The sequence below is a fragment of the Saccostrea echinata genome, unplaced genomic scaffold, assembly GCF_033153115.1.
Source record: "Saccostrea echinata isolate AGI-Se365-2 ecotype Australia unplaced genomic scaffold, CSIRO_AGI_Sech_v1 ptg000052l, whole genome shotgun sequence".
NCBI classification, from domain to species: domain Eukaryota; kingdom Metazoa; phylum Mollusca; class Bivalvia; order Ostreida; family Ostreidae; genus Saccostrea; species Saccostrea echinata.
Window position 1 is genome coordinate 5407281 of NW_026889801.1, and position 13897 is coordinate 5421177.

At 33.8% G+C, this 13897-nt stretch overlaps 1 pseudogene; it reads right to left on the reverse strand.

Moving 5' to 3' along the window:
* Positions 1–12114: 12114 nt before the first annotated feature.
* LOC133204295 (uncharacterized) lies at positions 12115–12959 on the reverse strand (annotated as a pseudogene).
* Between the last annotated feature and the right edge of the window lie 938 nt (positions 12960–13897).

Sequence of the window (13897 nt, forward strand, 5' to 3'; positions counted from 1 at the left end):
GTGGGAAAGGGTGACCCACGAAATCCACGAACATTGATCCCCCACGAACAATGATGATTCCACAGTAAACAAAAGTAAATAGTGCCAAAAAATGATTTTCTTAAAATTATTTTAATTAATAACAGTGTGATTTCTTGGTGAAAATGAATACAGAAGAAGGAAAATAACTGGAATAGGTCTTTAACATTCAAACTGAGATAAAAGAAATATGCTAAATCACACACTGCCGATGCATTAAATTCCTACGATAATCAGAGTAACCCATCGACATCATGTTAAAAGTTAAAGTGTACTCTGTAAAAATTAACACTTAACATACACATACACTCGTTGTTGCAATTCTGTTTTTAAACACCACAAATTAATATTCAGCTACATTTTTGGGCCTTACAGGGTACAGAGATGGCTCGAATAAGTGCATGTGGATTGTGTAACATCAATGGTACTTATTAGTCTTATATCACAGTAGAGCTTGACTTACGCCATAGGTCTTCTAAAAACCGCAACAGGAAGTGACTAAAGATAAAAAAAAAAAAGAAATATAATTACTTAGGCGGACGTATGAGCTGTACATCTTATGTCGAACACTTATAACAGAAAAATTGCCAATTACAAACATGTTAATTAGAATTGATAAAAAGCACACTATTATATGTCTTATTCAATATGAATTCTTTATTTATTCCCCGGTTCTATAAATTATGGTAAATTATCCTATAAATTAAATAGATTTAATAACTAGTGTAAGTGATATATAAAGTCTGTGATAATTAATCAGTATACCTATGGGCCTCTACGATCAACTGATCATGATACAACCCTCATGCAGATTTACGGTATGATAATTATATAATTAAAAACAATTATCGGATAGAGAGGTATTTTGCTCACAAACAAGGGGAATAGGGCAATGAAGTATCGATAGAATAATATAAATTATCTGTTAATACGCAAAATCACAAACCTGGTAAAAACTCCTTGCTATTGATCATGACAACTTTGCATTGGTCTGCCTGCTCAATCCCAAAATGCTGAGCAAAGGAATTCAAAAAAGCACATTTTCACCATATGATTAATAGAACCCAGCGTAGATACCAGAACCCCGACAAAAGGTGACATGCATAATACCGAAGAGCTATGATTTTCAAGAAAAAATACATTGCATGATTGTATACATGTGCTCAATAAACCCTCTAACTTATATTAGAACCCCTGAACTGGGGTTCATAAATTTCACAATTTAGGAAAAGATACCGTAAATCATTCTTATTATTATGCACATACTTTAACTGCTTGATACTAAGGAGAAGAGAAGAAGATTGACAACTAAATAATGCATTTTCACTATATGACCAATGGAGACCCCCACCTTTTCAAAAGAATCCCTACCTAGAGGCCATGTATTTCACAAATTAGGTAAAAGCACCCTTAATCATTTCAAGTTTTTACTCAGTCTTTGTAATTGCTCGGAGCAGATCTAAAGACAATTTTCAAAGAATCCTGTCCATACACTAGAACCCCTGACACTAGGGCGGAGGGGGGTGGGGTGTATCTAAAACCCTTTCACAAACAAATTTGATAGATACCTTACCAAATTACCATGATTTAACTATGCTACAAAAACTACAAAAAGTTGGGACAAACCAGCTTTTCAATGAATATTTTTAGCTTTCTTTTATCGGGTCAGAAAAGTCTTCAGATGTCTGCCACTTCTAAAAGACCATATTTCTACGTTTCTACGAATTGTTTAAGAGGTTAAGAAATAACACATATGTGCACTACGTAAGGATTTATACTATGAGAAGCTTTTCTCTAAGCGTATCTGAAAATATTAAAAGAAAAAAAATCAAACACGAAATTTCTATCTCACTTTAATAAAAATGTTCGGGTAGTTGATTTTTTTAACAGCATGCGTTTGCCGTTTAGAATTCGAAACTTGCATGTGTTTTTCGGAGTCAGAGAGTTCGTTTTCAGTAAAATGAAGCAAACCAAGAACTCTTTTCTCTGGAGTATTAAATGGAAATTGGAAAGGACCTCTTAAGTCATTGTAAAAATTATTGAATTATTTGCTCATTTTCCATAATGAGCCTGGACCATCACGGCAGCTCAGTCGGTAGAGCGCTCGCTCCGTAATCGGAAATTCGTGTGTTCGAATCACGGCCGCGACTGACCTAAGTCGATAAAAAAATAGGTAGCAACTGTTCCGTCGCCAAGCGCTCGGTACTTTGATGAGACCTTAAAAACTTTTGTCACAGTAGGCGTTGATACGATAAAGAACCCTTACTGCTAAATGGCCCTGAGTGCCAAGTAAAGGTCTAAATTTGAAGCCCCTCATCGGTATATGGTGACGTCTCTATAAATGAGTGAAAAATTCTCGAATTGGACGTAAAACAATAATCAATCAACCCATGATGAGCCTGGAAAAGGGTCTTAATTCACTTCAAAAGAACTCAAGTTTTATGCTGTGCAGCTACATAGCTAATCAATATTTAACAATGATACATAAGTCCAAAGGTCCCATTGAACTAATGTGGTTCCAGTTTAGCTCAGTGCAGGATAAATGGGGTTTTTTCAACAGCAACTTACGAATGCAACTCTTTCTAATAAGTAAATGGGAATCAATACAAAATATTTATCAATGAGGCAATCACAAAGAAAAGAGCCAAACTCCTTTTTGAAGTCAGGAAACTTGTAAAGAACAATCAGCTGGATAGTGCATGGACCTACGATGGGAAAATAATTGTTAAGACACTAAAGAAGAAAAAATCACCATAGAGACCGAGGAAGGCTTCCAAAAACTTCAAACTTTTTTTGAGTCGCCAAGTGATCCCTTAATTGTCTCCCGAACTGCATCAAGATTTTGTACCACTTACCTCAACTCCTGCTAATGCTGCCTATAGTGACTAGACGTTTTACGTATTGAGTATTACCGATACAAATCTAATTCGACGGCCGTAAACGTTTAAATTCCTTGAGGCAAATTTGATGCAAATCTGTCAATGTTCCACCTGTGAAAACACTCAGGGTTTCTGGAGCGCTTGTGACACGGTTACCTATACGTTTCACGCAGAACAGACTAATTAACGAAATACATGACCAGTCCATGTATTTAACACACTGAATAGCTATTTTAATTTGCCATATATTACATCAATATGGTTTTCAATTTTACTGTATATACATTTATGTATATATGTATTTATATTGTATACTTTTTACTTGTTATGTTCTACTTTGTTACACCAAATGTTTTCAACTCGGTTCTAACTACTTCTCAAGGCTCAGTAGACTGCACTTTCTGTGTTTACATTTGTTCTATTGTTAGCAAAGTCAAAGATGTCAATTTTACAGTGGTTATTGCATTTCCTGACCATACCTATTTAATTTTTGACACAAATGACTGAGATTTACCTATTTCATTTCCCACAATCATGCGGAAAACTATGTGTAAGGTATGGCATATTTAAAGATATGTCCCTATATTATGATTTTGTAATATATTATTTACTTATTATAGGAGGCATTGAAACCATCCAGGTCATAAATTGAGCGTCAATATATAAAAAAGTAAACATAACAATGTTTGTAGCCTTCTCCCTAAAGTTGACCTTATATTTAATGAGTTATGTGATTATGATATTGTTGCCATAACTGAAAGCCATTTAGATCATTCTTTTACTGATAAATAAATGATATTGAACTTCATGGATTTCAGGCACCTGTTAGACTTGGCCGTAACAGGCATGGAGGTGGTGTTATGCTTTATGTAAAAAGTAACCTTAGTTTTAAGAAACATGATATATTCACCTCCAATATTGAAATTATATGGGTTGAAATTGAAAATGGCGATGATAATTTTTAGTTGGTACATGTATTATATATAGACCACCAAGTGCAAAAGCAGACTTTGTAAATCAGCTTGCGCTATTCATAGAAAGTGCTTTGAATATATTGAATTACCAATATTTTTATCAGGCGATTTTTATCTTTGATATATTAGCTGATGGTAGCATTGCATTTAAACACATGTTGCAAAATTTTTTCTCTGTCAAATGTCGTTACAAAACCAACAAATTTCTCAACATTAAAAGGTACATGTATTGATCTTATTATCACCGATGCTGTTTAAAGAATAGAAACTGTAAATGTTTTAACACCTTTTTGTAGCACACATAGTCCAGTTGGTGTTGATCTGCATTGGTGTTGAACTTTCAAGCAACACTCATATAAAAGATACTTAAGAAATTATGCAAATGCTTACTACTCACGACAATGCACAAATTTGTCAAATGTTGATTGGGACAGGGAGGTACTTAATACTCACAATATATTAATGACATATATGACAACTTTATGAAAGTATAGAACTAATATGTTGACAAAAATATACCCAAAAAGTAGTGACCATTCGACCCTCAGATAAACCATTTATGACAAGTGCTATCAGATATAAGATGCGACAAAGAAATAGAGTACATTAAAAGGCAAAACTAAATAATAAGGAATACCAGTGGAGTAAATACCGTCATTTAAAGTGACACCGTGACGGAAAAACGGGAAAATTGACAAAAACAGAATTTTTACATGATATTTTTGTTCAGTTCTAGAAGATATTAGTTTTCAGAAAATTACAGGTTTCAGAACCTAAAAAATCTACTATTATGGAGTAAAATAAAGGTAAAAAATATCTTTGTATAACCCAACACAAAAATATTGCTTCACTATTTCCTCTTTATTGTACGCATGCGCTGAAAAGTTGAAGAATTTACCATGGTGTCAATTCCATAGATATAAATGTCGGATGACCGAGAATTTTGATACAATCTTCAAAAAAGATTATCGGAACTTATTCCTAACTTTTGCTTGCTCCAAGTCAATGTTGTTTACAAGTTCCTTTCTAGAAATAAAGGACGCGTGACCTTGACATTGTTGACATTGACGATAAAAATTATGCGATAGTAACAACACTTGTTTTTCCGGCATTTACATTTTGCAGTTCTTTTTTTGCTTAACATTAGAGTTGAGTTTTCGAAACTTTGCTATATTCATATTTCACATAATTTTTTTGTTTTGTGATACAACTATCTTAAAAGAAACACCTGATTTTGACTTATTATGTAACTTTAAGAAATGAAGTAATAAGTATGGTTCGTAAATCAAAACAAGCCTATAAAGAAAAAAAAACTACTCCGCAAATATTAGATAGAACAATTCCACCTGGGAAATGGTGGCGAATTGTAAAGTCTCTAAAAACATACTACACCCCCACCAATAAAATCCAATGGTAGAATTTTTATACACTCTTTTGATAAAGCTAATATAATTATTAAACACTTTGAAGAAATATCACATATTGATATTAGCACAGAACCCCAACTACCCCCACAAGGGCCAGGCCCACCATATTCAATAAACACAATTCACATCACACCCCAAGATGTGGAGGATCAACTAAAAATATCAACCCATCTAAACACCCTGGACCTGATGAAATTTCTCCACATATACAAAATATAATTCCTTCGATTACTGCACCCCTAGCAAAATTGTTTAAATAAATGCACCATTAACCAATAAACAGCTTCCTCATATCTGGAAACTCTCAAATATTACTCCAGTCTATAAAAATAAAGGGAGTCCTGAAGAGTCAGGAAACTACAGACCAATTGCTTTAACAAGCATTCTTTGCAAGATTATGGAAAAAATTATATTCAAATATCTTTACAACTATATGCTAAAGCATAATCTTCTATCTAAAAATCAGTCTGGATTCCAACCTGGGGACTCCACTGTAAATCAACTTCTAGAGATAGACAATACTATTATAAGCAGTTTAAACCAAGGTAAAGATGTAAGATTTGTTTTCTGTGATATATCAAATGCATTTGACAAGGTCTGGCATAATGGATTATTATATAAACTTAAGCAAAATGGTATTGCAGGAAAATTATTGGACAGGATTGAAAATTATCTTACTGATCGTGAACAAAAAGTTTTATTAGAAGGTTACTCCTCAGTTAGAGAAAGTATAAATGCAGGTGTTCCACAAGGATCTGTATTAGGACATTTCTCTTCTAGGTATATATCAATGACATAAATTTAGAAAATCAAATTAGGTTATTTGCAGATGATACTTCTTTGTTTGTTATTGTAGACTCTGATACACTAACCCCTACCCTCTCTTTAACAGATGACTTGGAAAAAAATTAAACAATGGTCCAGACAATGGATGGTGGATTTCAACCCTAATAAAAATGTAAATGTTAATTTTACACGGCCAAATAAATCACATCCACAAATCTCATTTGGTTACACACAAAACTACATAGAACAGAAACAAAGTCATTGTCACCTTGGACTTATATTGCAATCCAATGGCGGTTGGTCCAAACATATCTCCAAAATATATGTTCTTCGCACACTCAAATATAAACTAAACAGGGATTCCCTTATTAAAATTTATATTGCATTCATAAGATTTATTTTAGAATATGACAATGTAATGTTGGATAATTGTACACAGGAGCAGAGTAATCTATCAGAAAGTGTACAAATAGGGGCTGGGCGTATCATTACTGGACTAAGGCGCAATTCTTCGAAACAAAATTTATATAATGAATTAGGATGGGAAACACTGAGTGAAAGAAGAACTAAACACAGCTTACACTTATGTACAAAATACTTAATAATTATACACTTAAATATTTGCATGATATGGTTAAACAGTGTCTACCTGTTTCACATAATTATGCGTTACACAATAATAATTTGTATCACATACTAATCACTAGAACAGTTGCATATTATAATAGTTTTTTACCATCTACAAATAAGTTATGGAATGATTTGCCTGATGGCTCAAAATCTGAAACAAGTGTAGCTAAATTCAAACAAAGTATAAAAAATAAAAATTTTGATGATAAAATAATATCCAAAATATACAGTTATGGACAAAGGAAATTAAATATACTCCACTATCAGATGAGAAACTTGTCAAGTAATCTTAATGCAGATTTGTTTAATCATTAGTTGGTTCACTTAAATGCTTAAAATGTGGTTTATATATAACAAAAGAATATACAGTTTAAGAATAATTTATTACTAAACATTCCATTTCGGACATCGGGGACTGACGAAGTTTACAGCTAAATGATAAACTTTCGGCTAAATAAACACTGAAAAGCATAAACACCCCAAGCCAGGGTGAGAAAAAAATTACAGTTTGAATTTGACATATACTGTAAAAAACATGAAAAACACACTCTGCAATGAGTATTAGCATAATCTACACTATAACCAATTATATTCCCCTCAAGAAAACATGGGGGAAAATTGGTGAAATACTAAATTTAATTTGAATTTGAACCAAGAATGCCAGCATGGAGTGTCATACGTCAGCATGACTAGGATACAAGCGTAAGCTTGGAGACTTAATGGGATATCATGCGTAAGCATCATGGAGTCTCATACGTCAGCATGATTAGAATACAAGTGTAGGCTTGGAGACTTAATGGGATATCAAGCGTAAGCATGATGGAGTGTCATACGTCAGCATGACTAGGATACAAACGTAAACTTGCAGACCTAATGGGATATTATGCGTAAGCATCATGGAGTCTCATACGTCAGCATGATTAGAATACAAGTGTAAGCTTGGAGACTTAATGGGATATCATGCGTAAGCATGATGGAGTGTCATACGTCAGCATGACTAGGATACAAACGTAAACTTGCAGACCTAATGGGATATTATGCGTAAGCATCATGGAGTCTCATACGTCAGCATGATTAGAATACAAGTGTAAGCTTGGAGACTTAATGGGATATCATGCGTAAGCATGATGGAGTGTCATACGTCAGCATGACTAGGATACAAACGTAAACTTGCAGATCTAATGGGATATTATGCGTAAGCATCATGGAGTCTCATACGTCAGCATGATTAGAATACAAGTGTAAGCTTGGAGACTTAATGGGATATCATGCGTAAGCATGATGGAGTGTCATACGTCAGCATGACTAGAAGATTGAGGGAAAGCTTGCAGACTTAATGGAATATCATGCGTAAACATGATGAAATGTCATACGTCAGAATGACTAGGAGATTGAGCGTTAGCTTGGAGACTAACGAATATCATGCGTTAGCATGATCAGATGTTATACCTCAGCATGATTAGGAGATAAAAGTGGAAGCTTGATGGAAATCATACATTAGAGTGTTCTCGTGTCGTACATTAGCATAAATAATAAAAATTGAAGCAGAAGCTTCGAAACTTCATGGAGTTCTATGTACGTTTAAGATACGCAAAATATTATAAATGTGCTAGAATAAAATGCTATACGAAACAATAAATGCATAAATAGGAAGGAAACAAACTAAATAACAAAAGCTGAAGCTAACAAAAACTAAAACATTGAAGCTTACTACAATTTTTTAGCAAAAATAAACAATCCCCATAGGCAATTTATTCAAGGTGAGTGGCGGGGTGGATGGTGGTATTTCACAGGATAACAATGGCTACTGACGCTGTAATATAAACTGAAAGCGAGGCTGTTTTAAAAAACAGAATACATAATGAGTATCAAAAGGGAAATTAACCAATTCCCTCAGCATTCTGACAAGTTATGATATAAATATATATAAACAAAGATTATTAACATAATCAACAATTTATATATAACAAAAGAATATACAGTTTAAGAATAATTTATTACTAAACATTCCATATTGGACATTGGGGACTGACGAAGTTTACAGCTAAATGATAAACTTTCGGCTAAATAAACACTGAAAAGCATAAACACCCCAAGCCAGGGTGAGAAAAAATTTACAGTTTGAATTTGACATATACTGTAAAAAAAATGAAAACCCCATCTGCAATGAGTATTAGCATAATCTACACTATAACCAATTATATTCCCCTCAAGAAAACATGGGGGAAGATTGGTGAAATACTAAATTTAATATGAATTTGAACCAAGAATGCCAAATACAAGAGTTGAAAGTTGAAAACTGTAAACAATTGTAGCCCCCAAGTTTGAATTTATAGTAAGATAATTGGAATTTTGCCACCACCTTTCAAAATTGCAAGAACAAGTTGCATATATTCAGATTTACTAAGTACACATAATTAATCGAAACTAATCAATGCTGAGCTAATCAAAGTAATATGTTCATATTTACAGAATGACTCATATACTTGTCAAAGTTCATACAGTATATATTTCTTCTACACTACAGTATATTTCTTCTACACTACAAGTGAGTCATTGCCAATTGTTTCTGAGCTTGCTGGATAACTGTTGAAAATCTGTGAATATAAGTAGTGTAACAATTTGAAGTCCACCTCCTTAAACTTTTAATAAGGTGATCTTCAATTCTAGCTTCCTGTGCTGTTGTAACTGCCCCAATTCTAAATGAATGACCATTATAATTGCCAGGATTGAAACCTAATTTTGACAAAAGGAATTTCAGTTTCTTAAAAAAAAAATGACCTGGTCAGCGGTGTGCAATTACAAAACTTAGTTACTAGCCAATCTGGCTAGTGGCAGTAACAAAGTTACTAGCCCGAGGTTGCCAGTCACTAGCCCATTAACTACCGAAAACAATACATGTATAAGTATAACAAAAAGGTAAAAAAAAAATTAAGTTGAAATAAATAAAACAAATAATGGTTTGCGCTTTGTTATTGTCAGGTACTTCTCCCTATTTTTATCGACTATAATTGACACATTTTCTAAAGGATTGAAACCTTTCATTTTTAGATAAAAAAAATCTAATGCCACTAAGATATAATTTGATCGTAGAATATGACAAATGGAGATGATCATCACAATGAGCAACAAAATATATTAATGTCTGCTCAGAGATAGGAGGTAGACTATATTCTTTATGTACATGGAAACCTCTAAGTAAAGTAAATTTAACATAACTGTCCAACCCAACTTTGTATTGTGCTTGGGTTTTACTAGAAATGGACTGGTTCCATAGATTATTCACGACGCTGTCCAGATTACTTGCGACAAAGGTGGACATGGAGTGTTGTTTCTGTCCGCATCTGGAGCCAACTGACGGAATCTGCCCATCTGAAAGCGAGACAAACTATCAGCTATTTCGTTCTTAACACCTGGTATATGTTTACTATATGCAACAAAGTTATTGTTTGCAGCACACATACGAGTAGTAGTCTTCTCATAAGTTTCATTATTACTGGTTCTTTGGACTTGCCTTTAGTAATGATATGAACAACTGCCTGGTTATCACAATGAAATACTATTCGTTTTCCACACCAATGTTTACCCCACAAGATACAAGCTACAGCTATGGGTTATAACTCTAATAAAGCCATAGAAAGTTAAGAATCAACAATGCTAGTTAATTCTAAAGGCCACTTGCTGTTGAACCAATTACCTTGGTAGTAACCACCGAACCCTAAAGTGGAAGACGCGTCTGTATAAAGATCCAAATCATGAGCATTCACTGTGAACCTATCATAAAACATGGAAATTCCATTCCAGTTTTTCAGAAAATGTAATCACATGTGTAAGTCAGCTTTGCACTCTTTGTCAAGATGTACGTGATGAAAACTCTCCTTTATCGAGGACATAAGTTTGTACAAGTAGGACACAAAAGAGCGTCCAGGCAAAATCACTCTTGATGCAAAATTAAGATGTCCTAACAATTGTTCCAGTTCTTTTCGAGTACAACTCTTTTTGGACAAAATATTTTGAATGAGCTTTAATATCCTATCGATTTTCTCTGTAGGTAATCTTGCCTGCATTTTGATGGTGTCTAATGTAATACCTAAGTATTCTAATTGACAGGTGGGTCTGACAGTCTTTTTGTCAGATATTGGTAAACGTAGTCGATGAAAAATAGTACACAAAAGTGCCATAGTTCTTTCACCGCACGCGTCTGGTTTATCTATAGTTAGAAAATCATCTAGTAAATGTAGAATGACATCAACACCATAGTTGTTTTGTGCAATCCTACAAATCGCTGAGGACAAATTGTCAAATAATTTAGGACTTGACCTGCATCCAAAAGGTAGACGTACATAATGATAATAAGAATTTCTCCACTTGAAGCAAAACAAATGATATTGTGTTGGAACAATAGGGATCTGTTTAAAGGCGTCTGTCATATCTGTTTTGCACAAAATTCTTCCTTTTCCATATTGTTGTATTTTATTTATTGCATCGTCAATTTTCACGTAACTTAAAGAACACAGTTCTTTATCAATTAGATCATTGATGCTGGGTTCTTCTTTGTTGTGTGGAGAAGATAAATCAAATATCAAGTATTTTTTGCCAGAATATTTATGTGTAGCTATTCCTAAGGTACTTACTCTATATCTTTCAAAAGGAGTTGAAAAAGGGCCTTTGACATATCCTTTCATTATTCGGTATGAAGTAATTCGTCTACTTCTTTCGGATTTTGTCGAGCTGTCAAAGAGTTTTTACATTCATGAGTATGAAGATCATCACAAGACACTAAGGTATCGAACCCATGTTCCAAACTTGAGCACAAATACTGGACGAAGTCGAAATCAGGATGGTTTGAAAGTTTAAGTCTAAGTCTGTCAGTGTTAATGTTTGTGAGGGAACCTAGTCATTTAGATGTAGTAGGAGACGGAGGAGTTTTGTTTTTGCTATTTTCTGACTTAGATTGTTGACACACTAATTTGGAATGATTTGCTTTGCACAATTTGCAAGCATGCAAGTAACGGCAATACGGTTTAGTACAACCTTTGATGGAGTTGAAATTATTACATATTTGTTCACCTTCATGAAACTTCACGTCACGGCCATGTACGTCAACTGCATGTCTAATTGAGCGATGGGTCATTGGCTGTCGTGTGTATTGATTTCGTCTGAAAGCATTTTGTGGACACATAAGAGCGCTATAAATGTTAGAACCACAAAAGTCACAACATTTTACAGGTGAACCAGCACAAACCAATGTTCTTAATTCATGGTCTCACTTAGACCAATCGACCTTGACATTTTGTTGAAGCAGCATAGAAGCACACTTATTAGAGAAGATTTGATGGTATTCATAAAACCTTTCGGGCCAAATATTAGCCGTCTCTATGATATGGGTCAGGTAATAATCTAATTCCTCTCTTCTGTTTGGTATGCATTGCACATAATTCTCTTATATCGTCCAAACGCCACAATAAATTCGTCAAGGGTTAAATTTCTCAGTAACCTTTCGTCATTTTCTTTGACTTTCTTGTGAGCAGGAGTGGTATAGTTCGGTATGAGTAAGACGTTTAAATTGACGTCCTTAGCTGCTACTATGTCTGATCGAACCTCTGGAGATACCAAATCAACGGCAGAAATTTGTGATGAGGGAGTTCCTGGATCCGAATTAGACATAGCAGTGCTTAAATTAAATGATCTTCCTTCTGTTCATTGTGTTGCCTAAAATGGCTTGCTGACAAAGTTGTAAGGTAGTTAGAAGAACGTTCTGATTGTCGGCCGCCATTGTTGTTGTTGCCGGAAGTGAAGTCTGGATAGGTAATCGCGTACTAGACGGTCTTGCCAAATCCGGATTTAAATTAGTCATCTGACCTGTCTGATTTCCATTTGGAATTGGTATGAAAATGTTAGCCTGTATTCCTACAACATTTCCCGACGACGAATCAACAGGTACAGGATTGCTAGCTAGTAATCCGGAAGATACAGCATTAACATTGTTCACGTTGTTTCCAACATTGTCCAAATAAATTCTTTTTAACACACTATGTGAGAGTTGTACATTCAACACAATACCGATATCCGCTAATTTTTGTTTCAAAACAGCTACTGTCCAATTGGAAGGATTGTCAGTTTCTTCCGTTAGTACTAAGCTTAAACGAGATCGTGATGTACGACCAGTAGCCATAGTTCAAAGTTTAGAGTTCGATCACAAAAATTGATACAATCCAAAATGTACCAGTGTTAATAAAGTACATCTAAGAAAAAACACAGCTAAAAGATAGTTAAAATCGTAAATTCATCACGATTGGTAAGTCCGCACAGCAAGGATGTCATAAGATTTAGATAATATTTCACAGGGTAACAATGGCTACTGACGCTGTAATATAAACTGAAAACGAGGCTGTATAAAAATAACAGAATACATAATGAGGCACCAAAAGGGAAATTAACCAATTCCCTCAGCATTCTGACAAGTTACGAAATAAATATATATAAACAAAGTTTATTAACATAATCAACAATTATTTTTTTATGATTATGTTCATTTTTTTCTTTCAATGCCCATATTTTGATCTTGCCAGGAACTCTTTGATTACATATATGATTGACCATGACATACCAAGAGATGTCAATATTGTATTGTCTGTTTATAATTGTCTATCTCTTAGAGAAAATTCGTTATTCTTTGATCAAGTTCATAATTTTATTTTTAAAAAAAACACTAAAAGATTTTAGAATGTGAAAATGTAATAAGCATTAATGTAGACTGAAAATACATATACAGATATGATTTGTTTAAAATACATGTCTTTGTAAAAGTTGAGATATATATATTATTGTAACATTTCGTGATTTGTATCTTGATCTTTAATGGAGAGAACTAATATAGGCCGTTTTTGCCTGCTGTTCAATCCATGTTCATTGTATATACTTCTATGTATATCGTGAATAAAATACTTCTTAAACTAAATGGGAATCAAATAACATCAAAATTAAACACTTTGGATATATTTAAATAAAGTGTCATATTAAATTGCGGACATTAAGTGATGACATTTTTATAGTAATGTACGTTATTTAATTACAATGTACCTATAACAAGGAAAGTACAGATGGGAGTAAGTCAATAAAGATTTTATCAAATGACTAAAATTTCCTTTTACAAATACATATTTTCCTGTCTGGACAGTGT